The 18,649-nt window shown below is 37.9% G+C and overlaps 1 protein-coding gene across 6 annotated transcripts in view; it reads left to right on the top strand.

Moving 5' to 3' along the window:
* The window catches only part of CMSS1 (cms1 ribosomal small subunit homolog), a 374,963-nt gene that overhangs the window by 190,710 nt on the left and 165,604 nt on the right, over window positions 1-18,649 (top strand). The window contains exon 1 of one of the 6 annotated variants that reach the window (XM_032406415.1): window positions 2,162-2,211. The exons of the other annotated variants lie outside the window; for them this stretch is intronic. The gene's annotated coding sequence lies outside the window, so the exon portion shown is untranslated. Of the gene's footprint in view, window positions 1-2,161; window positions 2,212-18,649 lie in introns of those variants that run through there. 6 annotated transcript variants of the gene reach the window in all.

Below are 18,649 nucleotides of genomic sequence, written 5' to 3' on the forward strand. Positions count from 1 at the left end.
CCTCCCTGGCAATTAGGGGTTGGAGTTGGTTTCCCCAGCACAACCTGGCCATGGGACCTATATAAAGAGTGTTGCCCTTCTCATCTACTAAGTTAGCATAATATTTTCCACCTTCTCAATCTTTGCACTAAGATAATTACAATAAATCACTGCTGCTCTTGAAGATAATCTCTGTTCTCACATCTGGGTTTAAGTCTTTCAGTAAAGCTGCTTAAGCAGTGGGGAGGAAAGAGCCTTTCCATAAAGTTAAGGTCTTTCCTGATAAAGGTAACTACTCCACCCCTGCTTCCCAATTAGATCCCCTGCCAGCAACAGCATAGACTTGAGCCAGTGCCAAATGTTTTAATACCATAAGGACTCACTTGATAAAGGCTGTGCATGGCAAAGAAAAAAACAGCCAAAGTTCCCAAACTAAAATTTTCCAAGATTTCCATGTGAGATGCAGCCAGGGCACCCTTCATCTAATTGTTACCATGTGTTGCTGCAGTCATTGGGACCCTGCAATTCTCATTCTCCAACACTTCTAGAGATTAGAAATTACAGGAAGTGCTAGCCATTTCAAGATGGAAATTTACTCTAGCTGCAGAGACTTTGGTCTTTGTCAGAAAGAAGTACAATAGCAAAGACAGGGAACAATTGTGAGACTGATATTGTGATCTTTCCAAATAATTACTGAGTAATTATTAGTCAGTTAGCAGCACTCAGTGTCGTACTTCATTGTTCCATTAATATTAAACATGTGTTTTCTAGCTCTACTTCCCTTATTGTTATAAATTCTAGATAGGAGAAGGATTGCTATCTTGCTTGGGCACAGAAAGGAAATGCCAACACTAAATAGTTGTTGGGTATCTGCCTAGTTGAAGCAAAATGATTTCATAGATCCCTGAGCATAGGAGAGACTGATTAATGATTAAGAATTACAAAGTACCCAGGCCTTTCAGAAACCTGGAATACCTATATAAATACAGGAAAGAGATATTTTTCTCTGTTTGATTGACAGTGATTTTCAGATCTCATTTATGTTGGTTTTAGCTTCAGCATCTACCAGACTTTTACCATAGTTGCTAATGAATAATAACATTGACTGACTTAAGGAAGACTCAAAAGGAAAAATGAAAGATCTATGGCTATTAAATATTGAATGTCCCTAAATGAGAATTCAGATTGAGTGCAGGGGCTGTATTAAGCAAGGCCTGTTTCAAGTTGACCACTTAACACTTTGCCTCCTGTTGAAAGAAATTAATGGATTTTAATGAAACCTGCAATATTACTTAAGAATATATGATTCATCTTCAGTTCAGTTTATTCTCCTGTTGTCCTGAAACAAACTGATGGCTAATATAAATTTCCACATAATTTCTGTGAGGAAGCTAGAGCTCACAATAGTAGTAATAATATTGATAGCATTAAAAGCAAGAACAAGACTGCTTGCCCATGTTAGCAACCTGAGCAGTCAAAGGCATTAATGGACCATGAAAACTGGAGAGCTGGGGTGACTGTGGGTCAGAGCTAAGGTATATAGGCAAGCACAGTATAGGAGAAACTTTCATCACCTCCACTACACTGAGCCATTCCTCTTGATAGAGCAAGCTCTTAATTTCCCCTGGTTGTTAATCTGGCACCTTTCATGAATATCAGTGTTCACTTTGGAAAATAAAAAAGCGAACAGCCAAAACATTTAAGTGTTAAGGGGGAAAGAAAATCAACAGAGGAAATTACAGTAGCACTTAATACAGTGGCACCTTTTTCTTGAGTCATATGAGGTGAAGATATTTGAGAGTTTGAGGCTTTGACAGTCTCTTTAAGACAGTAGCCAGAGGTCTTGGGAAAGTGGTATGCATACACTGCCACCGATTAGCTATGCCCTTCATACACATATGTGTCCACATTTTCAAAACTGGCCTGTTAAAAATATATATGAGAATCAAGTGATTTGAAAGTAAATGCCACTTCCGTTCCTCATTGCTTTTGCTCCCTGTTTGCCATTTCCTTTCTAACATTAATTACTGTTTCTGAAGGAATTGGTGTTTCCTGCCCTGTTTCTGTTTGTTTTGGATCATCCATAGTTGTTAAGAGAGTTGCCATGTTTTTTGGAATCTATTATATCAAGAATTGAGTATGATACCAGGTTCTCACTTTCTTCTGTCTCTCTTATTTTTAGGTAAGTCATCTGATTGGAGTGTCATTTCATTTGATGGAATTTTCCATTTGGTAAAGTATTACTTTTTTTTATCAAATGATGTAAACTTTCGTTTTTGTGATTTCTCAGTCTGTATTTTCCCACAACACTGACCTCCATAGTATGTTCTGTCTAGAAGGCAAGGAGTGAGAGTCACAGAATAAGAGAAAGAGAGAAGGAGGCCTGGGACACAAGGGAAAGGACATGTAACTAAATATATTTATATGTCAAGAAGAAACACTATTGAAAGAAACCTACCTTTTCATAGCTCTTTTCATGAATTTTGCCTTTTAGAATTTCAGGAAGTAGAAGAGTTGCTACAGTAGTCCCCCCTTATCTGCAGTTGTGCTTTCTGTGGTTTCAGTTACCTCTTGTCAGCCACAAGTCCAAGAAGACCAAGCAGATGGTCTTCCTCCTGACGTATTATCCGAAAGTCAAGGGCAGCCTAACACTACATCATTCACCTCACTTCATCTCATCATGTAAGCATATTATCATCACACATCATCACAAGAAGGATGAGGATAGTACAGTAAGATATTTTATGAGAGAGACCACATCACATAACTTTTATTACAGTATATTGTTATAATCATCCTATTTTATTAATTATTACTGTTGATCTCTTACTGTGCCTAATTTATAAATTAAACTTTATCATAGGTATGTATGTATAGAGGGAAAAAAGTATATATAGGTTCAATACTATCCACAATTTCAGACATCCACTGGGTCTCTTGGAATATATCCCCTGTGGATAAGACAGGACTACTGTATATTTAATTGTGTTTAGAAAGGATTGGGCTTACTTCAGAGAATCCAACCAAGTAGTGGCTTTCCAGTTGTATTTGGTGAAAATCTGACATTCCTCAGAGGGTTGCTCTACATCTTGGGAAAAGCATATCATCAGAGAGAGCTTTTCTTTTGAATCATTGTTTTAAGTCCTCTGGTATTTGTTCATTTTAAAACGCAGTTATTAAATAGAAGCAAAATACACAATTTTAAAAGTACAAAACCAGGATTCTGTGGCACAGAGATGGTACCAGGGCTTGTAGTCCATAATAATAGAAGATTGAAGCCTCCAAGAGTGAGTATAATGAGAGGGACAAAAGGACACATCATAACATCACATGGCTTTTCCCTGATGTTCTGGATCTTTTCACTAATAAGAAGAATGTCTGTATTTGGTACACTTTCTGTAAAGGTAGATGAATTATGAATCCTAGCAATTTGTTTTCCCTTGGGGGAATGTTTCTCTTTCCACAGAACCACATACATATTGATCTATTGATAGATCTATTGAGTAGAGACTGAAAACTGTACTGCCAGCATCCTGCCTTTCCCAGTGTTTCTTGACTGGAAATCTTGTTTTCTTCTAGAGATTAACTTGATAAAAAGATACAGCTTAAAATACCCAGAGAACCAGTTAGGTGCCATATTCCTTTGATTCTGCTACTGTGTTATCTCTTCCCTCTCCACAGTTTTAAATTTTTAAACTAAATACCTGGTATTCGTAGTTGCAAATCCTGTTGAGACCATGGAACATCGGCATTTGTTGTTGCTGATTGAGAGGTTTGACAGTCCTTGGATATTTGGATGAAATAGTGATAGGATGACATTGGCATTCTGTTCAAAAAGTTTAGTGGCTAAAACAAAGTTCCTTCTAGATCAGAAGGTTATCCCATCTCTACCCAGAGATAGGCCCCACCCGATAGGTCCAAGAGCATACAGGGTGGGGACAATTTCTATTCTGCAAAGCATTCTGCTTCTGGTTGAGTGAATGAGTGGATGGATGACTTTTTAAATAAGAGTTTTAATATTTTAATATTAGAGATATTTTTAAATGAAGAACTTCCCGTTTTAGTAACAATTACCTTGTGTTTGGCAACGTATGATATTGTAGGGATGCTTTCTCATACTAAGATTCTGATAATTCCCATATTAATAATCATGTAACTAAATTTTATTTCTTTTAAAAACCTTTGTGAAGGGAATGGTAAGTGGGAAGGAAGGGATGACTGGTATCCTTTAACTCAAAGTATTCAAAAAAATTAAAAACAAATAAATAAGGGTGTTAGGATTTCTAACACTTTCATCTGTCTTTTATATTCCAAAAGGATAAAATATCTAAAAATTCTTTCTGCCTTTTATATCTTTACACTAGGAAGGAAATTGGTAGACTTAATGTGTCGTGAACCATTCATAAGTTCTGCTATGTATGAATTATATAAAAATAAATTAATATCGGGGCGCCTGGGTGGCTCAGTCGTTAAGCGTCTACCTTTGGCTCAGGTCATGATCCCAGGGTTCTGGGATTGAGCCTCACATCGGGCTCCCTGCTCAGCCAGGAGCCTGCCTCTCCCTCCCTCACTCCCCCTGCATGTGTTCCCTTTCTAGCCATCTCTCTCTCTCTATCAAATAAATAAATAAAATCTTTTTAAAAAAAATTATTAATTTCAATGCTGTTTTCTCTTTTCTTTCCTTAGAATCTCTCTGGTTTTCCCATTAATGTCATTAAAAGCCCAAAACCAAATAAAATATTTTTTGTATTTCCCAAGAAATCAGTTATCCAAAGAAAAGTCCAGCATTCTAGTATTTTATAACTTTGGAGAAAAACAGGAGGTTCTTTTTTTTTTCTTTTTTGTAAGATTTATTTATTTAATTTAGAGAGAGAGAAAGTGGGGATGGGGGAGGGGCAGAGGGAGAGAAAGTCTTAAGCAGACTCCATGGAGCCCGAAGTTGGGCTCGATCTCACAACCTGAGCCAACACCAAGAGTTAGACACTTAACTGACTACTCCACCCAGGCACCCCGAAAATCAGGAGCTTTTTGAAAAATACATGTCACTTAGTAAAGGGTAGGAGCATCTAGAAATAAGAATCCTCCCTAATATTATAAAGACTGGGAGAAGTTCTGATGCTTGTGGAAGAATTTAGACTCCACCACCCCATGCCAAATTAAGTATTTCATACACTCAATTTAGTTTCAGATCAGCTAAACTGTCATCAGAAAAGGCAGACACATGTGTTTTCCTCAATTATAAAATGAGTTGATATCAAGACTAAGACACCAGTGATGGATTGATTTTTGGATCCACTAAGCATATTCTAACAGCAGTCTCATTTCAAGGCCAATAAGTTGTATTAGATAAAGTATGCAGAGACTGTTTGAAATTAAATTTAATAGAAAATGGAATGACCGTATTTTTTGTTCCTTTTCTAAAATAAGTTTCTTCTAAGTAATTGAATAATATTTTTTAAATATTCTCAATCTCAGGTTCATTGCTTCTAGAATTCTCATGATCCTTGAAACTGAATGCTATGATTATTGAGGTGAAAGTTGCTGTAGCTATAACTGACATTACAGAAAAGAAACTGGCTCTTAAATTCTCTGTGCCTCAGTGTCCTCTTCTGTTTGTCTCCACTGGACTGAAGGCCCCATGAATTTAAAGACTGACTGCTTTTGCTTATTTTTATACCTGTCACTGTTGCCATACTGCCTGGTGCATAGTAAGTACTCACTTAATATCTGATTAATTAGGGGAAGTACCATCAAATATAAAATCTCAACCACATGTGAGAGTTGTAAGGAATAATGAGATGATGTGTGAATGTCTGTGTGTGTGTGTGTGTATGTGTATCCCAAATACAAGTGCTCAAAAATAGTCATTTTTCAATCTGATTCATGCTAACCAAATTTACCAGAAACTACCTTTCAAACTAGGATACCCCTGTTAATTTGTAGTGGATGACATCTTATACCTGATTTGAGAGCCAGAGTTGTTTATATCCTTTAGTCCCTCCCTATTATTGATCAGGATATGTGTGTGTGTGTATATATACACACACACACACAGGGATGTATATAAGGCAACTAATTACAACTAAGAAATTGTTTGAACATGACATGAGAATAAAGGGAATAAATTAAAACAGGCTGATACTTCCCTTTCTTGATTCTAAGGTTTCTTCCAAATAATACCTCCCTTTGATATTTCCAGATACACTAACAAGGTTTTATAGCCGAGTTTGCTTTCTCTTAATCTGTGAGAACCCTAACACCTCAGGCCAGTCATTATATGATTTCTAATTTACTCCAAATATATCACAAAAACTGATCACTTTGATTAAGAAGTGCCACCTAGGGGAGCCTGGGTGACTCTGTTAAGCATCCAACTCTTGATACCAGCTCAGGTCATGATCTCAGAGCCATGAGCTTGAGCGCACCCCACTCTTCCCCTGGGGTCAGGCTCCGCACTCAGTGGGGAGTCTGCCTGAGATTCTCTCTCCCTGTGCCCACCCCTAACACGCGCATGCTCTCTCTCTCCCAAATAAATAAATAAATAAAATCTTTTTTAAAAAAAGGAAGTGCCACCTATACTCATCTTTTTTAAGAAGATTTATTTACTTATCTGAGAGGGAGAGCAGTGGGGAGGGGGAGAGGGAGAGAGAGGGTCTCAAGCAGACCCATACTGAGTGCAGAGCAGGATGCAGGGCTTGATCCCATGACCTGGAGACCACGAGCCGAAACCAAGAGTCAGATGCCCAACAGCTGTGCTACCCAGGCGCCCCAATATACTCATTTTTTTGATACATTGACAGCCTCCCAACTAGCTTCAATTTAGATTTGTTTTCTGATCTTGTTTCCTATTTTGATCTTGAAGTCTACTTTGCACTTTCTACCAGTACCACTGGTGATCAAGAATCACTAATATGAGGGCTGATATGATACTTATTCAGTACTGTCCGTTTCCATAAACATGTATTAAATGCCTAGTGTGTGGGCATCCTGGGTTGTGATTCAACAACAGACAACATGAGTCATAACCATTTATGAGTTGTAAAATCAAAATCAGAGATTCTCCCTGTGTTCTAGAATTCAATCCTCAGAACTAAAAGGATGAGAGTGAGAGACATAGCCTTTGAAAACCCTGTTATGGTGCCCATCAATGTTTCCCAATGTGTATTCTGTGGAACACCAATTCTGAGGGATGTACTATCAAAAGTCAAATAAATTTAAGAAAAATAGCAATCAATATTCTTTTTTTTTTTAAGATTTATTTATTTATTTATTTTAGAGAGAGAAAGCATGAAATGAGCAGGAGGGGCAGCGGGAGAGGGAGAGAGAAAAGCAGACTCCACACTGAGCACGGGGCTCATTCTTATAACCCTGAGATCACAACCTGAGCCAAAATCAAGAATCAGTCACTTAACCAACTGTGCCACCCAGGTGCCCTGATAGCACTCAGTATTCTTGAAGAACCACCATGCAAATATAATCTGGTAAAAGCTCTAGAATATCCTACACAAAGAAACAAGTTTAGCTTTGCTGAACTAACTTAATTCAGAACACACTTTAGAGAAAACTAAGAACAGTAATAACATCTTTAGAAGGTTATAATTCACTCATTTTATTGTTTTTAATTGTATATCCATTTCTCTTTCTAGACTCTGTGAAATTAAGAATTCTTAATCGTTCTCTTCTGTTCTTCCTCTATGCTATCCCCAACCCCTGATAAGAAAGATGTATGGAAGAAAGAAGGTGAAAATAGGAAGGAAGGAAAGAGAGGATGTGTGTGTGTGTGTGTATTATCTGTCTTGGTTATTTGTCTATACAGTACTATTGTGTAGTCCTTATGTATTTTAAAACTTTATACCAATATGATAAAATGTGTTCATATTTATAGCAAGTTTATTAAATTATGTTACATTATGTAATTAAATACACAAGGTTTTGATTCTATAACAAGTGAAAATGATTACTTGAGAAAGTAAGTATGGCCTATAGTTAACAGAGTTAAAATCTGTATTGGAAGAACTTTTTTATTTTGCTTTAAATTATATATGTAAATTGCTATTTTTTCTATATTTCCACGTTAATTATTAAGTTTCAGAGTTTAAAAATTACACTCAGAAAACTAAGTTATGAAAATATTTGTACTATAAGAAAACCTCCACTCTTTAGAATCTTTGAATGGTGATTTTAGATAATAAAATTTTCTCAGCACTTGGAGGCTGTCCCCCCAATACCATCATAAGCTCCAAAACTTTAAAAATATATATTAGGTGAAAATTTTTCTAAAATATTTCCATTTCTTGGGTGGCTGGGTGGCTCAGTTGGTTAAGCGACTGCCTTCAGCTCAGCTCATGATCCTGGAGTCCCAGGATCGAGTCCCACATTGGGCTCCCTGCTCAGCAGAGAGCCTGCTTCTCTCTCTCTCTCTCTCTCCCCTTGCTTGTGTGTGCGTGCTCGCTCTCTCTCTCTCTCTGACAAATAAATAAAATCTTTTTAAAAAAATATTAAAAATAAATAAATGAACAGAATATTTCCATTTCTTTTCTTTAAAAGGACATATGTTGACCATAATTTAAACTTTTTTCAGTGACCCAAGGTCATCATTCAGTTCACTTCATTTCAGCAAGTATTTATTTAGTACATCCTGTATATGATGATCCTCCCAGGCCCTTTTGGATACTTCAGTCTGTTTACCACTGTACTAAACAGCTGCTGAATGCTGTGTTTGGGGCTCTTGAGTCAGCTTTTTATAGTTTTTCTGATTCCCTAGCTGTGAAGACTGGCAGACTCCTGTGAGGGTGCCCCACTCAACCTCCCTCCCAGATGTGATGCTTCTGATCTTCTGGGAGCAGGAAGCTAGAATAACCAGCCCTATGGATATACATTCAAATAAGAAGAGCACACTAGGAAGCTCTTTAATATGTGAAGTACATGAAATTTGTACATTTTGGCTGCTCAAGAGTCCTTTTTATCCATTTGCTTGTTTCTGAGATCTCTTGAATTGTCCTAACATTTTAGATATGTGAAATATTGCTATAAACTTATCAAGCAGATATTTCCTTTATCCCTTTTCTTAATAGTTCTTCTTGAAGCAGATTCACGTTTTATAACACCACAGTCTATGTTATCCACTGACCAAGTGAGAATTAGTTGTGTCTAAAATACTAATCAGAAATTTCTATCTAATTACAGTCCACAGCTTCCTTATGAACCATTTTATATTTGCCTGAGACTTGGTTTAATTTTGGCCTATAATGGGTTTTTATTAGTTTTTTAGTTTTTCAAATTCACAGTTTGTGTGTGTGTGTGTGTGTGTGTGTGTGTATACACACCATATGGTATATTACAGTGTAATATATATATATATATATATATATATATATCATAAAATTCTTTTTTTCAAGTTTTTATTTAAATTCTAGTTAATATATATGGTAAAATTGGTTTCATACCATAAAATTCTTAATAAAGACTTCTATAGCAGGCTCATTTTTATTTTCTCCTTTGTCAAAATGATGTATCCTAAAAATGTCTTATCACTAAAAATCAGTATTTACAAAATATTTGTTAAATTATCTGGCTCTATCTAACTTTCAATTTAGCCAAAAATGAATTGAGTGCTGGAGAGAAGTGTGACACAGTGTGTACATTACACAGACCTGCAAGAATTAATGTGTTAGAACAATAAAGCTGGATGACGTTTTTAGCACCTCCCAATAACCATGTTAATCATGCATGTACTACAGTTACCAATACCATTATTAGTAACTGTTAGTTAGCTCATCACATCCTTTCAACCCTGTGTGCTATTTATGTTTTCTAAATCTACCTGTCACCACCTTACCAAATAAGAACAAGAAGAAGCACCATAGTAACCAAAGAATGAAATTCCTCTGTAAGCACTTTGTATTACCAGCAGCATTCATACTGAGATCTTTTTTGAAGAGTCAGTTAATGAAGAAACTTGAGAATCCTTGGGTTATCTGCCATTGAAAGTTGAATTGTGGTATTTTGGTATCCTTAAAGGTAGTAGCAGATCTTTTTTTCTCTAAACCTATTTCTAGAATTCTAGAGTATAGCTATTGACTATCTTTCCATCCCTTTTCTATTTAAAAGTCCTCTATTTTAAAACTATATATAAATGTAAGCTGATGCTTGTTTTCATAAAAGTGTGATTCACTCTAAAATCTTTCTTTCAAGCTGTTATCACAACATTAAGGAGTAAGAACTTTCCTTATATTGTCATCTAACTTCATGGCTTACTTTCATTTGATCTTCTTTTTTTTTTATTCACTTGGAATTTATGGAAGAGAATTCTGGAAAGCTGCAGTGGTTCTTTGTTTTTTAGAGGAAGTGGCTAGCATGAGATTGAGGGCAGGAGTGTGGAATAAGGAAACTGGCTTGAAACCTCTATATATTATATGCAATTTTATTTTCTGAGTAATATCTCTGATTCAGTAATCACCCTGGGTATTAGCCATGCAAGTTTTCTTATTCCCTGGAAAACCTTACTATAATCAAGAATTTTGCTAGCATATCATATACCTTGTAATTTTATTTTCTAAAATTATGTGGCATTTAATGTCTTCATTTCCCTGCAACCTTTTAAAAACCTTGTATCTTCATTTATTTTATTACTCCCACACTCTCTATTTCATCATTCTTTGCAATTCACTTTGCTATTCTGCCGATAAATCATTTGCAGATTTCCTAAAAGCTGGATTCTCTCACTTATGGTCTAGTGCTGTGGTTTCTTAGTAGAAGACAAGTTTACAGCCAGAAGCTGTAAGTTCCCCAAGTTCAAAATCTATACAAGTTTACACTAGAAAACCAAAATTTTCCTTCTGTGATCACTGAACTTCCAAGAGAAGTTAGATGCCACCAGCATAGAAACAGAATCAATCCATTAGGCTCTGGGTATTTTGAAGGTCTGAAATAGATTGAGACCCAGCGTTACTTTGGCCATTCTTATTTGAGGGCTACAGATAGGGTGGTATCTTTTGTCAAGACCTAAAAGACGTAGGGGCGCCTGGGTGGCTCAGTCGGTTGAGTGCCTTCAGCTCAGATCATGATCCCGGAGCCCAGGAATCCGCAGGGATCCCCAGGGATCGAGCTGCATCAGGCTCCCTGCTCAGCAAGGAGTCTGCTTCCCTCTCCCACTCACCCTGCTCATGCTTTCTCTCTCTCAAATAAATAAATAAAATCTAAAAAAAAAAAAAGACCTAGAAGACATAAAAATATAAATTGACAGGAAGGTAGCCTTTCCTCTTTTTTTTTTTTTTTTTAAGATTTATTTATTTATTTGAGAGAGGGAGAGTGAGTGAGCTGGGGGAGAGGGAGAAGGAGAGTGAGAATCCGCAAGCAGTCTCCTGGCTGAGCACAGAGACTGAGGCAGTGTTAGATCCCAGGACCCCGAGATCATGACCTGAGCTGAAATTAAGAGTCAGCCGCTCAACCAGCTGAGCCACCCAGGCACCCCAGGAAGGTAGCCTTTCTGACCCTACTCTCACCAGAAGGAACAGCAGGTTAAAAATTAATAATGACTGATAACATTTTTTCAAATAGTCTTAATTTTTTTTAATCATTTAACTTTAATGATTTAAAATTTAAAGTTTACCAAACCAGTAAACATACTGCTATATACTTATTAATAAGAGCTATTTTAGGGGAACCTGGCTGGCTCACTCATAGAGCATGCAACACTTGATCTCGAGGTCATAAGTTCGAGCCCCACATTGGGTGTAGAGATTACTTACAAGAAAATAACACCTTTAAAAAAAAAAAAGGGAGCTATTTTATTAGAAAATAATGAATAGTTTTGATCTTTCTTCATTGCCTAGACCTCAAATCCCAAAGCAAGTTTCCCCAGTTTACTGTTCTCACCTAGAAAATTGGAGAACATAGTTATTCCATGCTGTTCTAGGCATCAAATAAACCTGTTAAAGGCACTTGAGTTCCTAGTGACACACTCTAGAACTCTCATTATACATAATAAGCTCATTCTTTGGAGTTGCTAAAAAATGAGACTTAGATTTTTGTGTCCTCAACTATGTTCTTCTTGGTCCATTGTTTCCTTCCAACTTAGGCATCTTTACCACCTTTACTCCAAGAAATAAGCTAATGGTATACAGGATTATGCAAAAAGCTCCAGGAGAGAAGGAACTCTTCCCCAAATTTCAGAATTGCCTCATTGGAGAGAAAAATTCTATAACATTTTGTTTTATTCAGAGAATCTAAGTGTCAGAAAGAACAAAGAGGCAGGAGAGGAGCTATCTTGAGCTCTTGAGTTTGAAGCAAGATCTGCATTATGACCCCATTTAGAAAAGTACTGGCCCTCCATAGAGCAGTGCTTTGAACAAATTAGTAAACCAAGTATCTTGGTTGCTAGTATTTTTTAAATCTCAGAATAGACATGAAGATAATCCAATAGAAACTATGATTTTCAGTTTAAAGAATGGTACTTTATGAAACTCTGATCTTTTTAATGGAGAAGGAAGAATAGCTTGGTTGCTAGATCTGTGTGTGTGTGTGTGTATGTGCGTGCGCACATGGGTATCTGTCTGAGAGAATGAAAGAGGGAGAGAGGAAAGGAGAGAGGAGACGCAAGACAAACATAGTTATACTAAAATTCTTTTTCCACAAGGAATTTGTAATAGCTTGGAAACAAAACACATAATAAAATTCACATAAGGATTTTAAATAAAAATAGGAAGACCAGGGCAAAAGAATGGTATTGGAATAAGTTTGGATCTCTCAGGAATCCTACAGATCTTTTGATTCAGGTGCAGTAGCAGTAGCATTAAGAGTAGTGTCAAGCACAGTTCTGTTTTAAGAAAAGAGCAGATCTTCCATTGGTCCTCCCATCCATTGCCAGCCCGTATTGAACCAGTGCAGCAAGTCTATTGTCAGGCCTTGGGCTTTACGTGGCCTGTGCGGTCATTCTAGTTTGCCTGGCTTTGCCTGCATGCTTATGGCATGGCTCCGCCGGTATTCGTTCCACTGCTTTGGGAAAACTTGTATATTCACCAGTTGCACATCCCATGAGAGGAATAGCATTGAGCATGATTTTAGAAACCCCGCATATGCATTTTATATTGGGGCTCGAGTATCCAAGAGGCCTTCAAAATATCATTGTCAGTTTATTATTCTGTTGAATTTACAGGTGCTTCTAGGATGGACTCAGGTGAGGGACACCCAGAAACTGGCTAAGCAAAGGTGAAAGGAAAGTGAAAGAATTTCCATTCTGTCTGACTCAGGATAATAGGTACAAAACCTAAAGATATTTTTCTTAAGTGTTCATCATTTATTTCCATCATTTGTTCCCATTGTTATTTTCCCCTGCCCAGTTATTACTTGCATTTCTTTAGAAATATTAGCGTGTAAGCCTGAAGAGGCAGAGAATTGAGGGTGCTCCACCAGAGTCTGAGAAAACTCAAAGTTTTGGACTGAGGTCCCACCTCTGAGCTCATGCTTTTTCATTACACTGTATTTGGCTGAAGATCGGCTACTAGATGCACTGTAACCATTGCAAAGACAGTGTAATCTCTTGCTTCCTGGACTTTCACTGGTATTTTTGCCTGTTGTTAGAGTAGCCACACCTTTCCATGAGTTTTGGGTGTTTTAGCCATTTAGGAAAAAGAGAGCAGGGGGAAAGAAAATAATTGGTGGTAAAGAGAGGTGCCTGAAAATGGAAAGGTCACAGATGAAAGTGGAGTATGTGTTACCTTCTGACTCAGGCCAGGTGGTTGGGTGTGGATGTCATGTATGTCCCAGGGCAGTCACCCTTGCAGTGGTAATTCTCTCGGCTTAGCCACCACGGAGTATTGTTCCTTGTTTTTCTATAGTGCTTGTCAAAATGCTATGACAACTGGCTGGTTTTATGAAAACAGAGCCTGGCTCTCAAGAGACAGTGTGTCTGAAAGTCAAACATGGATGGCAGCCATTGGCACGCGAAGGAGTCAGAAACCACAGATTGTTTTCTCGTTGGATGAACAGCTTAAAGCAACGTAAAGTTAATTGAAGAATTCCTTGAAAGTGAAGTCAGACTAAAAGAAATGCTCTAAGTCTATAATTTACTAAATGTGAAAGATCTGTAAGTGGTAGTGAGACTAAAAGAGTTTGGGGGGATAAAAGAGCATTTTTGTAAATAAATCTGGCTTGTATTATTGCCTAGGCAGTTTTAATTATTTGCTCTAATAATGTAGATCTGCAGAAGAATCTTTAATTAGGTAAAACTTGATTTATAGAGTTGGCCTCATATAAACCATGAGGTCATGGTGTGCTGCAGAAAATTACAGGCCTGGTCTTGCCATCGAAAACTATTATTTCTACCTAGGACTACTCATGCTCTGCATGTCTTACTCTCACGAAACCAGAGCATCCTGTGTTCTCATTCTCAATGTCCTTTGCCCAGGTAAATTCAACATATACTATTACTCATTAAGTAATTTATCAAATACACATATGAAAAAACTGAGGAGGGAGAATTTAACTACTAACTCTGGTAGTTAAAGAAATTTTACTTCTTGAGAGCTTAGAAACCAACCTGTGATCCAGAAATGGATTCATTCTCCTTTCAGCTGACAGATTGGCAGGGACATACAAGACTGTCAAAAGTGGTATCTGTGCATCTGTCTGCCTGTCCTTCCCACGAACCTAACCCCATCCTCTACTTTCCCTCTCCTTCCCTAGCCTCTTCCTGGGAATTTCTTTCAGTGTCATCAATGCCTGTTTCATCTGGCTTTAAATAAGAGCAGGGGGCCTCTACAACATTTCACTGTGGTTCTTACTTCCCTCCCATTGCAGTAGAAGCCTTGATGTAGGGCCAAGGCCTTTTCTTTGATTATAGGTCTACTGATTATAATTTCCTAACATTTTTCTTGCATTAATTATACCTTAATGATTACATTTTCTATGGTTCCCCATTTCAATTTTGTTAAAGTAGGTTAAGATTTAAGAAGGAATCCTTCTAGATTTTAACAATTTATTTTCTATTCTTTTAGATTTATCTAACCCATATCTGCCTTGATAGCTATTTTAAATGATAAGCCTTTATCAGGTCTTCTGAAAGTGTTCAATGTTTTTGCATAAAAACAACTCCTGCCTTCACTGTCGTATTTCATCACTTTACATAATATTTGATTAAATTCTGTAATTACAATAACCAGTCCAACAGGCATAAACAGGTTTGGGAACAAACGTAATTGTTGAAACAGTTGGAAGAAGTGCATGGGGCATACTAGAGAATAGCCTTCTGGCCTCCAGGATTCAGTATGTGTGGCCTCAGTCCTGAGTTAAACAAAGGGACAGAACTGGGTAAGTAGAGCCCAGTTATGAGAACTTCTGAATCTGTACTCTCCACATTTTCTTCATTTTGCAGGTGAGACCCAAGGTGGTTGGTTACATGATTTGCCCAAGGTTGTCAAACTAGTTGGTAGCCAACCTGGGTGTCCTGACTCTCAAGCCAGAGTTTTCCCATGGTACCAGAGAAGGCCTGATACCCTGACCTTTTATGAATGCAGGTTTATAGAGTGTACTTTGATTTACTACCACAAAGTATCTGTCTTGATGCTTACTTTACCCATAGTTTTTATGTTACTAATTAACAAACATTTTTCTTTAAATTCTTCCTGATATCAAAGCTAATCCTTCTTTATTATAGGGAGTTAAACCAGGTCATAAAATTTATCACTTTTTTCTTTAAATGACCATAATAAGAGAGAGAGACTGAATGGAAGAATTTTTCAGTAGGGCATGTCCCATACTGTTCATAGCTACTCTTGTCCATCTAAAAGCAAATTTTTAAAGGGTGTAGGCCTCAGGGGCACCTGGGTGGCTCGGCATGTTAAGCATCTGCCTTTGGCTCAGGTCATGGTCCCAGGGTCCTGGGATTGAGCCCCACGTCAGGCTCCCTGCTCCGCAGGGGGAGCCTGCTTCTCCTTCTCCCTCTGCTGCTCCCCCTGCTTGTGCTCTCTTGCTCCCTCTCTGCTAAATAAATAAATAAAGTCTTAAAAAAAAATTTTTTTTAAGAGTGTAGGCCTCAGACAAAGCTGCTTGCGGTAGCACTGTAATTACGGTTTATATTTATATGATCTCTTTCATGACCCATATGTGCTGACTTTCCTAATATCAAATTGGAAAGACTTTTTTTAAATCACTTTCCTTTTCCTACCCCTTTCTTCCAGTGCTTACCTCTTGCCCCACCCCCTTTCAGAAAAGATTTGGTATTGCCTAGAGTCAAAATGTACCTACAACTGGGCAGTTAAAAATAAAATCAAAACCAGTAGGATGAATATGAAGGAAGGGGGAAAATGCTGTACTCAAATCCTGGGGTAAAATGGTTTTGTTATTATTGAACATTGTATTTAACTGAACTTCCTCATAGACAAAGCAAAACAAGACACTTGGGTGTACGTTATTTTTATTTGCTGAAGGGAAACATATCAGGTCTTCCACAGGGACATTATTACCAAACACTTCATTCTAAGCCGATGACCCTTATGTAAATGAAGCTGAATAACCACCTAGAGCAGGGTATTTGTTCACACATTGGATCTGGAGAAACCATACTGTAGTCCAACTCCATTCTTTGTTGATGGGGAACAGAATCCCAAAGAAGATAAGTAATTTGCCAGTCAACAGGCTTGTTGGTGCTATTACCAGCCTGGAGCCAATGTCCCTTCATACCGACCGGGGTCTCAGAGCGCTGTTGTTTAGAAATCATGGGTATAGTGAGATCAGGTCCAGTCCAGATATGGTCCGGTTGCATACCTCGTTATTGGGCAGTAGGGACATGGGCTGTCAAGTGAGTGGGATTTAGACTTGATGAAGTCAGAATACACAGAAGAGAGTTTTTTCTTCAGGGGCTTCTCTTTTCACTGAGAAGGAAGACATAGGGTGGACCTCTGTCACGGGTTGTTGTCAAATCACTATGGAGGAGAAAACTAGAATAATGGGTGTTCTTTTTATACCTGTGTTAAAATAAATACTTTGTCAAAACTTCCTTTCGTCAGAATTTATGGCAAGGTATGTTGTATTGTAAGACAGTGAATTTATGAGAGAACTTCGGGCAGGGGTCTAAAAACAAGCTATAAGCCAGCTGTTTATTACCTGAAAGTCCAGGTATAAGACAACAGGAGAGTGCTCCAAAGGGGGCAGCTGCTTCCCAGCTCCAGCTGATTTTTGTCTTGTGAAAAATACAGATATACATTTGACCATATCTTCTAGTGTTTTGAGAGAAGCTGGAAGTCTGGATTATTAAGTCTCCTGATTTTAAATGCTGACAACTTCCTTCTTACACATGCTCAAGCCAGAAAACTTGGAGTTGTCCTTGACTCCTCTCTTCCTTTCAAAACCTACATCTAATCTATCTGGAAATCCTGTTGGGTCTACCCTCAATATATATTCAGAATCTGATCACTTCTTACAGATGACTGTTGCACTATTATAGTCCAAATGACCATTATCTCTTTCCAGGATTACTGCAATAGCCTCCCAATTGGTCTCCCTTCTATGCTTTCTTTCCCGTAGTCAGAGGGATATTATTGAAGCATAAGTCAGATCATGTTGCTCCTCTTATCACAACCATCCAAAGGCTTCCCATCTCACTTAGCAAAATCCAAAGTCCTCCCAATGCTCCACGAGGCTCTCTGACCTCACCTCTGCAGCCACAGTGGCCTCTTGTCTTTTCCTCAGATACACCTGCTCATTTCTTCATCATGACCTTTGCCTTTGCTCTTCCCTTGCCGGGAACACTTTTCCCCATGTATCTCCATGGCCCAGTCACCTACTCCAATCCCTTGCTCAAATGTCATCCTCTCCACAGGCCTTCCTTGGCCACACTATCTAAACTTGTAGCCACACACACACAACCTCCCTCTCTCCTTCTCGACTTTGTTTTCTCTCTCATACATATCATGATCTCATATACTACGTACTTTTCTTCTTTGTTACCTGTTTTCCACATTAGAAAATAGGTTCCAAAAGGGTAAGGACTTTGTCTGTTTTTGTATATTTGTTCATTGCTGTATACTTAGAATCTAGAAATACGTCTCACATAGTAGGTGCTCAGTAAATGCTTGATGAATAAATGAATCTAAAAAAACAATTTCTTCAACTTTTGGCCAAACAAAACTCTTCAGTGGGCCATATCCATCCTATACCCTCTTTGACCTAGGGTCAAAAAGAAGAGTAAGCACTTCCCCAGCTGCACCTAGTAGCTTGGAGACAAGCACATGACTACATCATGACCCCTGCCCTGCTCAGGAAACCATAGAAGAGCTCTTCCACTCCACTTTGCACGTTGGGTCCTCCTGCTTCCACTCTGCTGAATTTTAACACATGCTTATCGTTTTATGCCACAACACAGTTTTTCTCAATATATTGATGTTTAGAATATGGAAAATGTTATTTGAATTAGTTCAGCCTCCTGAGTGAACTTCCAAACCTCTAAAGGTAGGAAACATATGAACAATATGACTTGCTTTCTCCACAAAGCAATGTTTAGAGTTAGACCAATAAATAAGAGGAAGCACTACAACAGAGGGAAAAAGCATATGTAAAGACACTTAGGCGGAAAAAACCTTTGTGCTTTGGAAGAGAACAAGTGAAACTAGAGTAGAGAAATGGGAACAAGTGGTAGGAAAAGACATTGGAGAGGTAGGTAGGGCCAAATATT

This window comes from Phoca vitulina, unplaced genomic scaffold (genome assembly GCF_004348235.1).
Source record: "Phoca vitulina isolate PV1807 unplaced genomic scaffold, GSC_HSeal_1.0 scaffold8, whole genome shotgun sequence".
Lineage (NCBI taxonomy): Eukaryota > Metazoa > Chordata > Mammalia > Carnivora > Phocidae > Phoca > Phoca vitulina.